At 37.7% G+C, this 19,188-nt stretch overlaps 1 long non-coding RNA gene across 1 annotated transcript; it reads left to right on the forward strand.

The window, feature by feature from the left end:
• Positions 1–4,380: 4,380 nt before the first annotated feature.
• On the forward strand, positions 4,381–11,029 carry LOC144371637 (uncharacterized). Its single transcript, XR_013431588.1, has 2 exons — positions 4,381–4,460; positions 10,621–11,029. It is a non-coding gene; the product is annotated as an uncharacterized LOC144371637 (long non-coding RNA).
• Positions 11,030–19,188: the final 8,159 nt, after the last annotated feature.

Below are 19,188 nucleotides of genomic sequence, written 5' to 3' on the forward strand. Positions count from 1 at the left end.
CATCATTAGGGAACCCCTGATGTATTTCTTTGTGGCTTCTTTTCTCTGACCACATGAAAGCCTGAAGCAGAATATGGTGATTTAAAACGATAGTCACAGTCAATGTATTGACCCCTGAAATTGGCTGCCTGTGAAACTGGAACTGCTTCTGGTTTCTGGGAACCCTACTTAACAACTCCATTTCTCAATTTCTGTCTGGCTTGAATCACATTTCAATAGGCTCTGACTTTGTTGGAATGGGGAATAGGAAAATTGCCACCTTGGATAATGAGATTGGAATCTCAAGCTTCTCCATGTTACAGAGTAACCTATCAGTATCATTTTAAGGTAACTTTACGTAGTCTCATCTCTTTCATATAGAAAAATGACACTATGCAGAGTCCTTAAATTAGAATATGTTTTAACATTTTCAAGACTGTCTGTCCCCTTTTCTTTTAAAATTATGATAAATGGAAAATATCCACAATCCAATGCTTTAACGGAATGATCCAAGAAGCAAGTAGGGAATTTAAAAAACATTGAGCTGGCTTGTAGTAATGTACTATTGTTTTTTTTTTTTTTTTTTGTTGTTATTGTTATTGTTGTTTTAGATTTCTGAAATAGTTTTAATAATATCATATTTCACATATCAATATTCCCAGGTTATAGAGAGTTCTATTTTAATCTAATAATTTTTAAAATGGAACTTACTTCTCCAAGTAGATTTTGATTACAGGCCACATATTAATTTCTACTCTTGCCAAAACAGAATAACATAAATTTAGTGGCTTAAAACAATACTCATTTATTAGTTTATAGCTCTGTAGGTCAAAAGTTTGGGTACAGACAGCACTGCTCAAATGGGTCCTCTGCTTAGGTTTCACAATGCCCCAAATCAAGGTTTTGGCAGAAGCTTTCTGGAGATTCTGGGAAAGAGTCCACTTCCAATCTCATTCAGATCATTCACCAAATTGAGTTCCTATGATTGTAGAAGTAAGGTCACCTTTCTTAGTTGGCCATCAGTCAGTTGCTGATCTTGGCCCCTAGAGGTTTCCTGCATTCTTTTTCATGCATATGGCCTTCTCCAGCAATGGCAGGTCCAGCCAGTCTCATGTCTCGAATTTCTCTCACCTCTTCTGCCCCATCTCTTTGCTTCCAGCTACAGCAAGCTCTTTGTTTTTACAGACTCATGTCATTAGAGAGGGCCCACTTAGACAATCCAGGATTTCTGCATTTTCTTAAGGTCCATAACTTAAATCATCTGCAAAGTCCGTTTTGCCACGGAATGTAACATATAAATATAACATATTTATGTTTCTAGGAGTTAGAGTGGAATATCCTTGGGAGGCCATAATTCAGCCTACCAGAAGAAGACCAGATTAAATACTTAAGGTTTATCCTGAACCTGGCAATTTCCAAACATCAGCAGACATCAGCACCTACTGTAAAACATGGTACCTAATAGAATATTCGTGGTTAGCTGGTGAATACAGAAATTAGGGGCCTTGGAGATGAACAAAAGACAAGCCTAGATATTATTCTAACATCAATCTGTTCATCAGGGGCTTTGAAGTGAAAATAGGTATGTATTTGTGAAGTTTCAGTCCCTGAGCTTGACCCAGACTCCAGAAGAGTGGTAAGCCTTCTGGGAACAATGTGCATGCCTTCTTGGGTCCCTTGGTGACCTCTTTGAGAACAAAACATCAATAGCAATGCTCTGTTGACATATTCAGATGTGAGAAAGAGATTTATTTATTTTTCAGTGCTGGGGGTGGAACTCAGGGCCTTGAGAACCCTAGACAAGCACTCTACCACTGAGTAGCATCTCCAGCCCAAGCGGATTTTAAATGAGGTCAGCTATTCTCTTGTTCACACAATATTACTATTATTTATCAGTTATTGGACAAAATATGAAAAGGTTCACAAACTATTAATAACCATGAATATAATAATTTTAATGTGGGTGAATATAATAAGTCAGTTTCATTGTCTGGAATAGCCTCCTAAATAAGGTCACAGAAAAATTCAAGATGGAGACACCACATGGAGACAAAATAACAGGACAATACAATAAACATACATTAAATTAGCTTGTCCTAATTACAAAATTTCTAATTTTGATATAGGCTAAATTAAAAGCTCTTCACCACTTTAATAGTATAAAGTCATTTGTGGGGACAATTGGCTTACAAAACCCAGCATTCATGATATATTGATAGGTAAAAGCAGCAGATTACAAATATAGTGTGCATATTTTTTCCTTTATGTCTAAAAAAGAATGTGTGGGCATATACCAAAATGACAATGGTGATTATCTCTGAATGGTAATATTATAGATATTTAAAATTTTTTTTGTGTTTTTCTGAGTTTTCAAATTTTCTTCTATGTAGCGTATATTATAGATTAGAACTGCACTAAGAACAATAGCAAAAGAAAGAAAGAAAGAAAGAAAGAAAGAAAGAAAGAAAGAAAGAAAGAAAGAAAGAAAGAAAGAAAGAAAGAAAGAAAGAAAAGAAAAAAGAAAAGAAAATTCAAGATGGAAAGAGTACAGGGAAACCAAGAAGATGATTTGCTGTATTCTTAAATATCTTTATCTGCAGTGTAATAGATATTGTTCAGCTTTTGACATCAAGCATATTTTGAAGCCCTTTCTGTATTATGGAATTTCCTATCTCCTGACTCTGATTCTCACTCCCCCCAAGGTGGAAGACAATGGTCCATTCAAACTTTCTTTTTCATTTTTTGGTTTTAAAAATGTATTTGTTCTTTTTAGATATACATGACAGTAGACTGTATTCTGACATATTATACATAACACGGAGTATAGCTTATTCTAATTAGGACCCCATTCTTGTGGCTGAAGGTACAAACTTGTGATCTAGGATTTCTGTGACCAGACATAGCAATAGAAGTGAAACCTGTTCAGCAGCCAGTGACATGAGGAGGTAGGCACCACATGGAGTCTATGGCTGAGTGGCATTTATCCTTCAGAGGCAGAGGTGGCTGAAACTCTAGCAGGAATCTCCTGCGCTTGATGATGGCAGCCTGTTCTCCCTGGGAACACATCCTGAGATGTGGTTCGGGTGTTGTCTGAACCGTGCAGCATGCATGTTAGAGTCTCTGGTTCTTCAATAGCTTCTGGGAATTGCTTTGAAAAACCAGCCTCTACCTCAGAGCAAAGCCTGTCCAAGGAAGGGACATCACCTTTGTCCTTGGAAAGACCCAAGAGCACTCCTAGGCACATTCCCACCCTGCTAAGTTGTTTGTCTACAAATAACAGGAGAGATCTGCTGCCCCAGGTGTCCCTGACTCAGTCAGGCTAGGTGGGGATCCATAGCAACCCCCTAGCAGCCACCAATCAGCATGAGACAGGGAAATACCCGGGATGCCAGATGACCCTCCCAGTAGTTTATGGTGGTTGATAACATGTTGGGAAACCATGTAGTTCAGCAGTACACCCCTCTTGGCTTAAACCAATCAGTTCAAATGAATCCCCCTCTTGTACTAACCAATCACCCCTACCCAATTTGTTCCCTCCAGTGAATGTGCTAATCATGTTTTAGAGTTATTTGATTTTCCTGCGGTGTGTGATGATTTGCTAAAAGATGCTATGATGTTTCCTTCCCCAAAGAGTGTATAAAACTGCTGCAAACCCTGGGCTCCGGCCTCTCAGAGTCACCAGTTGCTGTGTGTGCGTGCGGAGGACCGAGCTAGCTCTCAATAAACACCTCTTTGCTGCTTACATCGATCTTGGTCTCTGGTGGTGTTTTGGGGATCCCGAATTCGAGCATAACAGCTTCATATGCTTTTATGATTTCCACTCTGCTCAACTACTCAGAATGAATTTCCTTCACAATCAAGAATCCTGTTAAGGACTGAATTGTGTCCCCCTCAATATTCATATATTGAAGTCCTCAGAATGTGACTGTATTTGGAGATAAGGCCATTAATGAGTAATTAAGTTAAAATAAAGCCTTTAGGGTGGGCTCTAATCCAACAGCATTTGTATACTTATAAGAAGACAAAGACACACCAGGGCAATGTGTGCAAGGAAGAATGACCACGCGAGGACACCGTGAGCAGGTGGCCATGTGTGAGCCAAGGAGAAGAGACCCCAGGAGAAACCAACCCTGCCAACACCTTGTTCTCAGACTTCTGGCCTCCAGAACTGTGACACAGTACACTTCTCTTGTTTAAGTCACCCTGTCTGGAGTATTGTATTAAGGCAGTTCAAGCAAACTAGTATAGTGATGGTACAACAGCCTATTTGCAAAAGAAAGAAAACAAATGTATGCATCAGTTAATGAGTTCCTGTTAGGTTGCTGACCCAGCAGGAGCCCCAGAGAGCTGAAGAAAGGGGGGGCAAAGTCCATAAAAAGACATAGTTGGGGCCAAGAAGCTGTGTGGTCAATTGGAAAGAAACTCAGAAACTTGAAACAGGATATTAACACAGTACTGCAGGTCAGAAACCAGGACAGCAGGTAAGGCATAGAAGACAATAGGCAATAGTCACGAAGATAGTCCACAGTAGACTGGAACAACAGTGATTTACTGGGGCTGAGATTGTGGCTCAGTGGTAGAGCGCTTGCCTAGCACATGTGGGGAACTGGGTTCAATCCTCAGCACCAGATAAAAATAATAAATAAAATAAAGGTATTGTGCTGGGTGCAGTGGCACATGCTTGTAATCCCAGCAGCTCGGGAGGGAGGCCGAGGCAGGAGGATTGGAGTTCAAAGCCAGCCTCAGCAAAAGCGAGGCACTGAGCAATTCAATGAGACCCTGTCCCTAAATAAAATACAAAATAGGGCTGGGGAAGTGGGTCAGTAGTTGAGGGTCCCTGAGTTTAATCCCTGGTACCAAAAAAAGAAAAAGGTATTGTGTCCATCTACAACTAAAAATATTAAAAACAAAAAGAGGTTCAGGGATGGGCAAATAATGAAAAGATATCAACTGCAAAGGAAACAGATTCCATCTGGGCATGGTGGTGCTCACCTGTAATCCCAGCTACTTGGGAGGCTGAGGCAGGAGGATTGAAAGTTCGAGGCACAACCTGGGCAACTTGGTGAGACCCTGTCTCAAAATTTAAAAATAAAAATAATAGGTAACTCAATGATAAAGAACCCCTAGGTTCAGTCCCTAGTACTACGGAGAAAAAAAGGATTCCAAGACAAGTCCATTTTTCTTTTGTTTTCAATAACATGTATTTGGTTTTATTTGGTTACATAAGAATTATATGCTCTTTGCAGAACGTTTGGGAAATACAGACAAAAATTAAATTTATACACAATACTTGCACATAAGCAGAATTCATGAACAAACCTGAAACCTAGACATAACATAATCACTGTTAAAATTTTGGTGCATTTTATTCAGAACATTTTTTTCTGTATCTTATATTTTTTTAAAAATTCATGACTGTTACTTATCATATAGTGTGTTTCTATTGTGCATTCATTGACTTTAGGTAGCAGTGTAGTGAGAAGACTTTTCTGTGTCAAAGTCTTATATAAGTTTCAGGTTTTTTGTCTGTCCAGTGCTAACAGGTAGACAGAGGATATGGTTCAGCAAATTAGGAGTGATACTTGAACCTGAGACTAAGGGCAGACCTTTAAAACAAAATAGATACATATTATTTCATTAAAAGAAGTCACCCTGATATTCTTATTAACTTTTTAATTTGAAAAAAATAAATCTCGGGGCTGGGGATGTGGCTCAAGCGGTAGCGCGCTCGCCTGGCATGCGTGCGGCCCGGGTTCGATCCTCAGCACCACATACCAACAAAGATGTTGTGTCCGCCGAGAACTAGACAATAAAACATTAAAAAAAATTCTCTCTCTCTCTCTCTCTCCTCTCTCACTCTCTCTTTAAAAAAAAAAAAAAAAAAAAAAAAAAAAAAAATCTCAAAGTTTCAGGAATCCACAATTTAAGTTGTTTTTTTTAAAATCCTATTTGTGAGATTATATTATGGTTTATTGAGTTTGGAAAACTCTCCAGTGACTGCCTCCAGCCTAACTAAGCCTTTTGCTAAAGCAGCCTACACTTGTCAAAAATTTACTCTAAATAGCTTGCAAACTACTTGAATCTGCCCCCTTTATGTAGTAAAATTGGTCAGTTTCCCAACAGAAAAGAAGAGGGAAAATATGGATTGGCAGCAACCAATGCTGCCCTGAGAACATTGGTTTTATAAATCCAGAGCTTTTTAGTAGAAGACATAAGCATTTGCAGTCTTACGTAACTGTTAACTAAGGTTTTCAAACCCTAGGAAAAGAGAGCATTCTTTTGTTGGCTTTTGTTTCTGCTTTGAGCTCAGGGCTATAATTCTTGATCAAGTTGGGCCAATTAGGAACATGGGTAAATTTTCACTAACCAAATCTAGATTTGCAGCCCCAAATGAATGCTTTAAATCATACCCTAAAGCAAATGGAAAGTCATTATCTCCTGTTTGGTAAGGCCAGATGCAAGATATTTTGTGAGAGGGCAATACCTTCTGCCTTTGGGATTGCATTTGACACAGACTTCTGTTGTTGCTGCCTGCTTAGGGCCTTTTTGAGTTCCATTTCAGACAAAGCAAAGGAATCTCATCGTGTGTGTGTGTGTGTGTGTGTGTGTGTGTGTGTGTGTGTGTGTGTGTTGAATTGGAGTGAAATATATATAACATAAAATTTACCATTATAACCATTTAAAAACGATTAATTAATTAATAGCAAGGTATGTGGTAACCTTTTTTTTTTTTGTCTACCACTTAACTATAGACCTTAGAACTTTTCTATGTTAGCTTATGTAAGCATAGCTCTTTGTTTTTGATGGTAGAATACTGTTCTATTGTATGGAAATACAAAAAGTGGCCTATTGATGGACATTTGGATTGTTCTCAGTTATTTGCTATTATAAACAATGCTACAACAATTATCACTATTTATATACATCCTGAAAGAATAAGAAATTTCTAGGGCTGGGGTTGTAGCTCAGTGGTAGAGCACTCACCTCGCACCTGTGAAGTACTGGTTTGATCCTCAGCACCACATAAAAATAAAGATCTATATATAAAATAAGGAATTTCTCACAATTAATTTTTGATAGACATTGGCAAACTTCCTTCTAAAAATGTTCTTTTTAAATTTATTCTCAGTAGCATCATATAGGACTATTATCTTGAAAGGGTAAAAGAAACTGAAGTTAAAATGTAAAGGACCAGGTATTGTAAAGTTTCTAAGCTGCAAAGCCAGAGTTAAAATGTAAAGGACCAGGTATTGTTAAGTTTCTAAGCTACACTCAAAGCCTGAAATTCCTGTAGCTGTTAAGACAATTCCCGGGACTGCCCATTAGATATGTGTAGGAATTCCCTCTGACCACTTAGTTGCTTAACAACTTGGGCCCAGTGCAGCTCAGCACGTAGGCACCTCAGGGCCTAAACCAATCAGTTTGAATGTATACCCCACTTTAGGACTGACCTATCACCCCCGCCCGACCTGTTCCCGCCAATGAATGTACTAATCATGTTTGAGAGTTGTTGTTTGATTTTCCCGCGCCTCATGATGATTTGCTCTGATGTCTGCAAAGCCCCTGTCCTCCCCAAAAGGTGTATTTAAGCACTGCTTAACCCCTGCTCAGGGCTCTGGGCCGCTCTCCCTTCTTGAGTGAGCACAGAGCCCCAGCGAGCTGGATCTGCAATAAACCCCCTTTTGCTGTTACATGAGTTGGTCTCTTGGTGGTCTCTTCCTCCGTCGTTCGCCAGTCCCTTACAGTCTATCATACCTTTTGAACTTTATCAATCTGAGAGGTAAAAAATGATATCTTGGAGTTTGCATTTCTTTTATTATGAGGCAAGTTGAGCAAGCTTTTTAAATGTTAACTTTTTCTATAGGGTCATTGATCTTCTCATTGAGCAGTCTGTTTTTAAATTGGAGAGTGCAGAGTCACATACTTAGCATTCTGGGACTGATTGGATCGGCCTCCTGGTTAATCTTACAGTCTCATTAGGCTCTGCAAAAAGGTTTTCACTATGGCAATTTTTATTCAAAATGTTGAACAGTACAAAGTTATCACCTTACCTGCCCTTCTGTGGAATGAGAGTTAACTGTATCATACAAGTCTTAGCCTCTGTCAGGCAAGTGTTAAATTTTTTTAATTTAAAAATCTTATTTTTAAAAATAAGATTTAATTTAAAAATCTTTATTTTTTAACTAGTTCAAAAACTTAAAAATTAGACTTATCTATGAGGTACCATGTGATATTTTGAAATGTGTATACATTGTGGAATGACTGAGTTAGGTTAAAATAGCTATCTCCTTAAACAGATCTTATTTATTTATTTATTGGGGGGTGTTGCTGGGGATTGAACCCAGGATCTTAGTGCATGTGAGGCAAGCACTCTACCAACTGAGCTATATCCCAACCCCTAAGAACATCATTTTTTATGATAAAAATATTCAGAATCCTTTCTTCTAGTTTTTTTGAAATACATAATACAGTATGTATCTATAGTCACCTTACTGTGCAATAGCATGCAGGGATTTATCCATCATATCTAAATGTAACTCAGTATCCCATTATCAACCCCCTGCACCCACTGTCCACAACCTCTGGTTACTACCCTTCTACTCTCAACTTCTATGAGATCAACTTTTTTAGATTCCATATTGAGTGAGTTCATGCAGTACTTGTGTTTCTATACTTGGCTTATACTTAAGTGCCAAAATTTCCTTCCTTCTTAAGTCTGAAAGCTATTTCATTGTGTGTGTGTGTGTGTGTGTGTGTGTGTGTGAGTGTGTGTGTGTGTGTGTTGTTGTAAATGACAGAATTTCTTTTTTTCTGGCTGAATAGTATTCCATGGTATATGTATACCACATTTTCTTTATTCACTTATCAGCTGATGGTCTTGTAGGTTGTTTCCATATCTTGGCTATTGTGAATAGTGTTGCAATAAACGTGGAATACAGATGTCTCTTCAACATGCTGATTTCATAATCTTTGGATATATACTTAATAGTGGGATTGCTGCATAATATGGTAGTTCTATTTTTAATTTTTTGAGAAACCTCCATACCATTTTCCCTGATGGCTGTACGAATCTACATTACTACCAACAGTGTGAAAGGACTCTCTTTTCTCCATATCCTCACCAACTCTTTTGTCTTATTGATAATAGCTATTCTAACAGTTGGGAGGCGATATCTTATTGTAGTTTTGATTAGCATTTCCCTGATTATTAGTGCTCTTGAGGATTTTTCATATACCTGTTGGCTATTTTGTATGTCTTCTTTTGGGGAATGTCTATTTAGATCTACACCCCTCCCCCCTTCTCCCCCTTTTTGCAGTATTGGGGATCAAACCAAGGGCCTGGTGCGTGCTAGGTAGAGTACTCTACCACTTACCTGCATTTTAGCCCTATTGCCCATTTTTTTCTCAGGTTATTTGTTTTTCAGTTATTGAGGCTTTTTGAGTGCCTTCTACATTTTGGATATTAACCCTTTGTGAGAAATATAGTTTATAAATATTTTCTCCACTTCTGAAGGTTGTCTCTCTACTCTGTTGATTGTTTCCTTTGTTGTACAGAAGCTTTTTAGTTTGATACAATCTCATCTATTTCTGCTTTCCTTTCCTGTGCTTTTGAGGTTTTGTCCAAAAAATCTTTGTCTATTTCAATGTCCTGAAACATTTCTTCTGTGTTTTCTCTTAGTAGTTTTATGTCTCATATTTAAGTCTTTAATTCATTTTTTTAAAAATTTTTGTAACTGATGAGAGAGAGGAGTCTAGCTTCATTCTTCTGCATGTGGATGTCCAATTTTCCCAGCACCATTTATTGAGATGACTTTCTTCACTGAGTATTCATAGCACCTTTATCAAAAATTAGTTGCCTATAAGGGCTGGAGATTTGGCTCAGTTGGTAGAGTGCTTGCCTTGCATGCACAAGGCCCTGGGTTCAATCCCAAGCACCATTAAAAAAAAATTAGTTGGCTGTAGATATGTGGGTTTATTTCTAGGCTCTCTATTCTGTTCCATTGCTCTGTCTGTTTTTATGCCAATATCATGCTGTTTTGATTACTAGAACTTTGTAATATATTTTTGTCAGGTATGCCTCCAATGCCTCCAGATTTGTGATTTTGTTTTGTTAGTTTTTTGGTACCGGATGGAACCCAGGGATACCTAACCACTGAGGCACATCCCCAGTCCTTTTTATTTATATTTATTTATTTATTTTTGGAGTCAGGGTCTTGCTAAGTTGTTTAGGGCTTTGCTAAGTTGCTAAGGCTGGCTTTGAACTCACAACCTCCTGCTTCAGCTTCCTGAGCTGCTGGAATTCCAGGTGTCTGTCACTTTGTCTTTTTTTTTTTTTTTTCTCTCAAGATGACTTTGGGTATATGAGGATTTTTGTAGCTTCATACAAATTTGAGTATTTTTTTTTCAAGTTCCAGGAAGAATGTCATTGGTATCTTGATGGAAACTGCACTGAATCTATAAATAGCTTTGGGTAGTATGGACATTTTTAGAATATTGATTCTTCTGATCCATGAACATTGATGATTTTCCATTTTTTTGGTGTTCTCTTAAATTTCTTTCACCAGTATTTGATAGCTTTTATTATAGAGATCTTCACCTCTTTGGGTAAATTTATTCCTAAGTTTTTTTTTTTTTTTGTAGCTATTGTAGATGAGATTGCTGTTAGGTCGGTGGTGGCAACTTGGTGGTGACTTGGTGGCTACTTAGAACAAAGCAGCCTGCTGAGGAAAAGAACATCAATCAGATGCCGGCGGAAATGCCTGTCAATCAGCCAGATCTCCTGACTAACGACTGTCAATCAGCAAGACCCCCTGGCCAATCCTGGAGTTCAGCCAACTCCCCTGACCAACTCCAAGGGGGCAAGGAACCCTAGAAACACCTTTTCCTGTCCCAAGCCCTTCCCTTCCTGCTGTAAGCCCCATAAAAGTCCAGTCTGGTGGAGCTTCCATGCGGTTTCTCCTCTGACCCTTCCCCTATCCCCTCTGTGGGTCTGATCGAGTTCCGCCTGGGAGTGATATCTCAATAAAGCCTGTTCAGCGGCCCTTTTAAATCTGCCTCCTTTGGTTGCTGCCTGCCTCGCCTGATCTGACAATTGCTTTCTTGATTTCTAGTTCAGATAATTTGCTATCATTGTACGAGTGCTTATTTTGAATTGAGGTAAAATACACATCACATAAAATTTATCTCTCCATTATTAAGCATACAGTTCTGTGGCATTCAGTGTATTCACGTTGTTGTGAAACCATCACCACCATCTATTTCCAGAATTCTCATGTTTCCCAAATGAAACTCCCAACCCATTAAACACCAACTCTGCATTAACTCCCCCCTTCCTATTCCCTGGCAACCACTATTCTTTCTGTCTGAAGAATTTAGTCAGATTCAATCCAACTCTAGGTAACTCAAATAAGTAGAATCATACATTATTTGTCCTTTTATGTCTGGCTTAATTTATTTAGCATGTCTTTAAGGTTCTTCAATGTTGTAGTTATGTGCCAACATTTCCTTCCTTCTTAAGTCTGAAAGCTATTCCAGTGTGTGTGTGTGTGTGTGTGTGTGTGTGTGTGTGTGTGTGTGGTGTGCATCACATTTCACTTATCCATTCATCGGCTGATGGATACTTGGTTTGCTATTGTTAATACTACTGCTATAAAAATGGGTGTATAAATATCTCTTTGGGACCTTGCTTTCAAAATTGTGGTTCTATACCCAGAATTGGGATTGCTGGATCATTTGGTAATTTTGTGGTTACGTTTTTGAAGAACTGTCATCCCACTTTTCCCAGTAGCTGTACCATTTTATATTCCCACAAGCCACATAGAAGGGTTCCAATTCTTCAGGTAGGTTTTTTAATACCCACATTCATACACTAAATTACCATTTTCACCATCCCCCAAAAGCTCTTTTCAAAGTGGCTCCCAAACTCTAGTGTGCACTCCAGGAGTACATTCAGATGCAGATTATTTCTTGCATCCAGAGATTCTCATTCAGTAGGTCTTCAATGGGCCCCAAGAATCTGCATTTTCAAATAAGTTGCCCCAGGTGATTCTGATGCAGGTGGCTACAGTTTGGGAAAAACAATTGAAATAAAAGATCTGAATTCAGAAGTGAATCCCATAGAAACCTAAGCTTAAAATTTTGTCCCTATTTGAATTCAACCCACTCTAATATATCAATGAGTTTTTGGTCTGGACTTCAGGGATCTTGTGCAGTCAATGTTAAAAAAAAAATTGATTGCTAAACCTTCAGGAAAGAATGCCTTGTAGAAGCTACTTCTGAATTCTTCAGCTGTCTAAATTTTGATCATGTTTTACATTTTCTCCTATTCATGCTTTTCTCTGTTTCCCAATTTCCTAACATTAAACATGCATTACTTTTATAATTAGAAAAATGATTTTCAAATTATTAAGCTAAATGAAAACCCTTTAAAGGCTGAAATATTTCTTCTGTGAAGTCTTTACAGTTCCCACTTCCCTTCATGCCAAGACATACAAATCAGTCTGAAGCCATGTCTTCTTGGCATTTAGTTTTTAACTGTACTAGACTGTATCTCTCATGAAATGACAGTGGTTGGCCTTAATAGAAATGTCAGAAAGGGAGGGTTGGTGAGCCTTTCCAACAGGGCCTCACAGATGTTGGGATTGGCTCAGGGGGTTGGGACCCTGGAATTTAGTTTTGAACCCAGGGACAGATTCAAAAGACTACAAGTATACAGGAGGTCCAAATGCCAATTTATTAAACTATAGTAAGACTTAGAACTCCAAGTAAACAGTACTGTTCTAGTGAGTTGGTCAGCACATCTCTTTCCTTATAGAAATGGGTATCTAGGAGGTCAAATTACTATACCACTGGAAAATGATTGGGGGGAACATAGGAATCAGACCATAAGATTTCAGATGGTTAAAGTGGCTGGTATCATAAAGCTACTGTCACCTGACAGAGCCAAGGTGCCAAAAATTTTCATTTGCCAAAAATTCTGGAGCACATGGGCCAAAGAGCGAAGAGAGCTCACTTCTAGATCCTCCTGGAGAGCCACAGACAGGTTTGTCTTTTACTACATTCTGTGCAGAATATCTCTTTTCTGTGGACACATCATACATTTTAGACAAAAAAAATTGAGCAGATTGCTCACATTCCAGAAAGGTTTTCCTGAGGATGCTTCCTGGTTGCTCCATGTACATCAGGTACCAGAACAAGTCAAGAAAGAGCTATTGGTGTCAACAAAAGATCTGGGTCAGTGGATGGGATGCTGCAAAAATCTGCAGAGGATGCCAAAGGCAATTTTTTCAAGAAGCAAATGAGATGTTAGAAATGTGGTCAAAATTGGATACTGGAGCTGAAAGATAGGAAATGACAAGTCAAAAGAACACAAGAGTCCCCAGGTGGATCAAAGACCAAAGCCAGGTGCAGATAGTGTGCTCTGCCTAATTCTTAGGGAAATGATCTCTTGATGATAGCAGAGGCTGAGAGAACTCAGAGCCAGTCTCAGGGACTCAATTCCTCAGTTTTTACAGGCCTGGTCTTTGTTTATTTCATCTGACTCTGATGGTTTCTAAGTATTTTTTTTTTTTTTATCAACAGCACATTTATAAAGCATCTGTTAGGCATCTTCCACACATGGCTAAGCTCATGCACTTTATGTTGATTTTTTATTCAGAGGGTGACTTTGATCTGACCTTACTTACAAAATCTGAGGTCCTATTATTGAACCCTATGGAGGTTATTTATATGTCTGTCCACCCTGTTAGACAGGGAGTTTAAACAGTTCTATTTGTCTGTATGTTCCCACTACCCAAACCAAGTGCTTTATAGAAAACTAAAAGTTCAATAAAAGTTTGGTGAATAAACAAGTGATATATCTTCTGGGGCCAGAAGTGAGTAGGGAGATGGAATGAGCATCTGTGCCTAACACAGTTTCCAGAGCACATGCAGACTGCTTATTTCAGGGTTTATGTGTTGCTGCTCACTATGATTTATAAATTCATGCATGGGTCAGACCACCCTGTTCTCTTGAGGTATCATTATACTTGGCATTGATTTTTTAAATAGCTTCATTGAGCTATAACACACACATACATACCACACAACTCAGCCATTTATAGAAAGTGGTTTTATTTTTAATAAAAATATTATAAAATAATACATATAAATATATTTAAATATAAATATATGTTTATATAATTTTACATGCGTATACACATTAACATATTATATATTATTTATATATAGAATATGAACAATAAATATATATGTGTATATATAGTACTTATTATACATATATATGTACATTTATCTATTTGGTGCTAGGTGTTGAACCGAGGGGCATGTTATTGCTGAGTTACATTCTCAGAGCTTTTTTTTTTTTTTATCTATTTATTTATTTTGGTGCTGAGCATTGAACCCAGGACCTCATGCATGCTAGGCAAGCACTCTATCACTCTACCACTGAGCCACTTCCACAGCACAACTCAGTTTTTTTAAAAAATCTTTTACTTGTTCTTTTTAGTTATACATGACAATAGAGTCTATTTTGATATATTATACATACATGGAATGTAATGTCCTATTCTTGCAGTTGTATATGATGTGGAGTTTCACTGGTGGTGTAATCATAGATGAACATAGGAAAATTGTTTAATTCATTCTACTGCCTTTCCTATTCCCATCCCTTCTCCCCTAACCACATTCCCCTTTGTCTAATCCAATGAACTTCTATTCCCCCCACTCCATTGTATGTTACCATCCACATATCAGAGAGAAAATTTGGCCTTTGGTTTTTACAACTTAGCTTTGTTAAAGTACACAATTCAATGATTTTCAGTATATTCACCCATAACTGCAACCATCGCTATAATTTTCTAACATTCTCATTACCTTGAAAACGCATTTTATATTCTTGCCTGTTGCTCTCCTGTATTAACACCCACTCCTCTCATCAGCCCTAAGAAACCACTAATCTACTTTCGGTCTATAGATTTACTTATTTTGAATATTTCAATATAAATGAAGTAATATAATATGTGGCCTTTTGTGACCTTTTTCTTTCACTTAGTGGAATCTTTTCAGATGATCCACATTGTAGCATGTATCAGTACTCTATTCCTTTAGAATGGCCAAACAATATTCTGTTGTATGAATACATCACATTTTGCATATCCATTCATCAGTTGACAAACATTAATAAGGGTTGCTTCCACCTTTTGGCTATTATGAATAATACTGCTATGCACATACATGTAGAAGTTTTTCTGTGGATATACATTTTCATCTCACCTGGACTTATAACTGGAAATGGAATTGGTTGGTCCTATGGTTATTCTGTGTTTAACATTTTGAGATTGCAAATTGTTTGGCAAGGCATCTGCATCACTTTATAATCTAACCGGCAATGTACAAAGGCCTCAATTTCTCCATATCCTTCCAATACTTATTATTAACTGACATTTTTTGAGAACAGGGTACCAGGGATTGAACCCAGGAGTGATTAACCAGTGAGCAACACCTCGGCCCTTATTATTTTTTTATTTTTAGATGGGGTCTGGCTAAATTGCTTAGGGCCTTGCTGAGTTGCTGAAGCTGGTTTTTTTTTTTTTTTTTAATATTTATTTTTCAGTATTTGGCGGACACAGCATCTTTGTCTGTATGTGGTGCTGAGTATCGAACCCGGGCCGCACGCATGCCAGGCGAGCGCGCTACCGCTTGAGCCACATCCCCAGCCCCCTGAAGCTGGTCTTGAATTTGCAATTCTACCTCAGTCTCTCCAGTTGCTGGAATTGGAGGTGTGCACCATCACGCCTGGCTCTATTTTTTTCAATTTTTTTTTTTTTTTTTTTTTAGCTGTCGACAGACCTTTAATTAATTAATTAATTAATATGTAGTGCTAAGAATCAAACAGTGTCTCATACATGCCAGGCAAGCGCTGTGCCATTGAGCCACAACTCCAGCCACACCCGGCTCTATTAAACTGACTTTTTCTTTGGGGGGGGGGTACTGGAGATTGAACCCAGGGGCACTTAACCATTGAGCCACATCCCCAGCCCTTTTATATATTTTATTAGAGACAAAGTCTCACTGAGTTGCTTAGGGCCTTGCAAAGTTGCTGAGGCTGACTTTGAACTCACGATCCTCCTGCCTCAGCCTCCTGAGTTTCTGGGATTACAGGTGTTAGCCACCGTGCCTGGTTTAAGTTGTCTTTTTATTATTAAGTTATAACATTTTTTAACATATTATAGGTACAAGTCTCTTATCAGATATATGATTTGCAAAGATTTTCTACCATTCTGTGTGCTGTCATTTCACTTCCTGAGTTATATTCTGCCATGTATAAAACATTGCACTTTAGAATTTATAAAATATTTTGTCCTTTATAGGACAAAGATTTTTAACTTTGATCAAATCTGATGTATCTGTTTTTTTCTCTTGTTGCTCATGTTTTTTGGTGCCATAACTGAGAATTCCTTGTCAAATATGAGGTCATGAAGATTGACTCTTATATTATCTTCCAGTACTTTATAGTTTTAAACTTTGCTTCTTTCTTCTTTTTGAATCAGGGATTAAATTTAGGGCACTTAACCACTGAGCCATATCCCCAGCCCTTTTTATTTTTTATTTTGAGACAGAGTCTTGCTAGGATGCTTAGGGCCTCTTAAGTTACTGAGGCTGGCTTTGAACTTGTGATTTTCCTACTTTAGCTTCCTGTATTGCAGGGATTACAGGTTTGTTCCATCATGCCTGGTTATAGTTTGAATTCTTACATTTAAGTCTTTGATCAATTTTGAGGTTTTTTTTTTTTTTAAACAAAACAAAACAAAACAAAACAGGGATTGAATCCAGGGGCACTTAACAATTAAGCTACATCCCCAGCTCTCTTTTAAAATTTTTTTATTTTGAGACAGGGTCTCACTAGGTTGCTTACAGCCTCACTAAATTGCTGAGGCTGACTTCAAACCTATAATCCTCCTGCCTCAGCCTCCTGAGCCACTGTGATTACAGGCATAAGCCACCATGCTGGGCTCCAATTTTTTTTTTTTTTTGGAGGGGAGTATCAGGGATTGAACTCAGGGGCACTCAACCACTCCTAAAGCTGATAAATGATTTAGCAAAGTAGCAGTATACAAGATGAACACTCACAAATTGATTGATCCTCTATACTCTAATAGCAGTTCAGATGAGAAAGAAATCAGGAAAACCATCCTCTTCACAATATTCTCCAAAAAAAAAGTGGGAATTAATCTATCCAAGGAAGTAAAAGATTTCTATAATGAAAACAATAGAACATTGAAGAAAGAAATTGAAGACATCAGAAGACGGAAAGCCTCCCTATTCTTGGATAGACAGAATTAATATTGTCAAAATGACCATACTACCAAAAGCAATATACAGATTCAATGCAATCCCCATCAAAATATCAGTGACAATCTTCACAGAACCAGGAAAAAACAGTCCTAAAATTCATTTGGAAGAATAAGAGACCCAGAATAGCTAAAGCAATTCTGAAAAAAAAAAATGATGCAGGAGGCATCATAATACCTGATCTCAAATTATACTACAGAGCTATAGTAGTAAAAATAGCATGGTATTGACATCAAAGTAAAGTAGGAAGAAGAAGCTGGACACCCAAGGAATTCTCAGGAAGTAGGTTTATTGGCTGTAGGGTCCAGAAGGGCTATTGCCTTAACTATTCTCTGCACCTGGAGTCTGGAAATTCTTGAAACTTTATACACAAGGGTGGGGTGCTGGATGTTTACATTTTTATAGGAGTCTACATAAAAATATTTTTTTCTTGAGTTCACAGAAAGTGCATTTTGTTCCATTTTTTTTAGATTATTCAGAGGTTTTACAACAAAAGCAGAAGTGACATCACCAAGTCTACAGCCAAACTTAGTTTCTGCAAGACGAGAGTAACTTTAACTTAGTCCTCACAAGAAATAGGAAGTCCTACCCCACACTGAGTTTTTTTGAAATTTTTGCAGATAGTCTGTTATAAAGCTTTCTAACAAGAAGAGGAATTTATATGTTATAAATATGGTGGGGGTTTCTGCTTAATTATGGTAAGGGTCTGCTTCAAAACTAACATGAAGATCAATGGAATAGAAGACACAGAGACAAAGTAATATACGTAGAGCCATCTGATACTTGACATGGGGGCAAAGTTACATATTGGAAAAAAGTCAACCTTTTTACAAATGGTACTGGGAAAACTGGATATCCATATGCAGAAAAATGAAATTAGATCCTTAAATTTCACCCTGTGCAAAAGTCAAACCAAAATGGATCAAAGGCTTAGGAATTTGACCAGAAAACTTGTAACTGCTAGAAGAAAACATAGGGTCAATACTCTAAAATAAACCAAGAACCAGTAAGTGCTTCTGTACAACAAAAGAAATGATTAAGAGAGTGAAGAGAGAACCTATGGAATAGGAAAAAAAATTTTGCCACAAATAACCCAATTAATAAATGGGCAAAAAAATCAAACAGAAATTTCTCAAAAGAAGAAGCACAAATGGCCAATAAATATATGGGAAAAAAAGTTCAACATCTCTAGCAATCATGGAAATGCAAATCAAAGCTACATTAAAATTTCATCTCACTCTAGTCAGAATGGCAATTGTCAAGAATACGAGTAATAGGGCTGGGGTTGTGGCTCAGTGGTAGAGTGCTTGCCTAGAATGTGTGAGGCCTTGGGTTTGATCCTCAGAACCACATAAAAATAAATAAAGTATGTGTCCATCTACAACTAAAATAAATTTTAAAAAACAGTACAAGTAACAATAAATACTGGCAAGGATGTGGGGGAAAATGTACACTCATGCATTGTTGGTTGGACTGCAAATTAATACAATCCCTTTGCAGAGTAGTATGGAGATTCCTCAAAAAACTAGGAATGGAACAAGAACTAAAATCCAGCATACTATAGCAATACAGACAGTATAATATTTATAGCAACAGAATTCACAAAGATAAATTGTGGAATACTAGACGCATCAATAGATGAATGAATCAAGAAAATGTGGTACATATTCACAATGGAATATTACTCAGCCATAAATAAGAATTAATTATAGCACTTGCAGCTAATTGGATGGAAATGGAGGACACCCTGCTAAGTGAAATAAGCAAGACAAGAAATCAAGGGTCAAATATTTTCTCTCATGTATGGAAGCTAGAGCAAGGTACAGAAAAGAAGGCAGTGGGAGAGGGGATTGGATA

This window comes from Ictidomys tridecemlineatus, chromosome X, assembly GCF_052094955.1.
Source record: "Ictidomys tridecemlineatus isolate mIctTri1 chromosome X, mIctTri1.hap1, whole genome shotgun sequence".
In the NCBI taxonomy this organism is placed as follows: Eukaryota; Metazoa; Chordata; class Mammalia; order Rodentia; family Sciuridae; genus Ictidomys; species Ictidomys tridecemlineatus.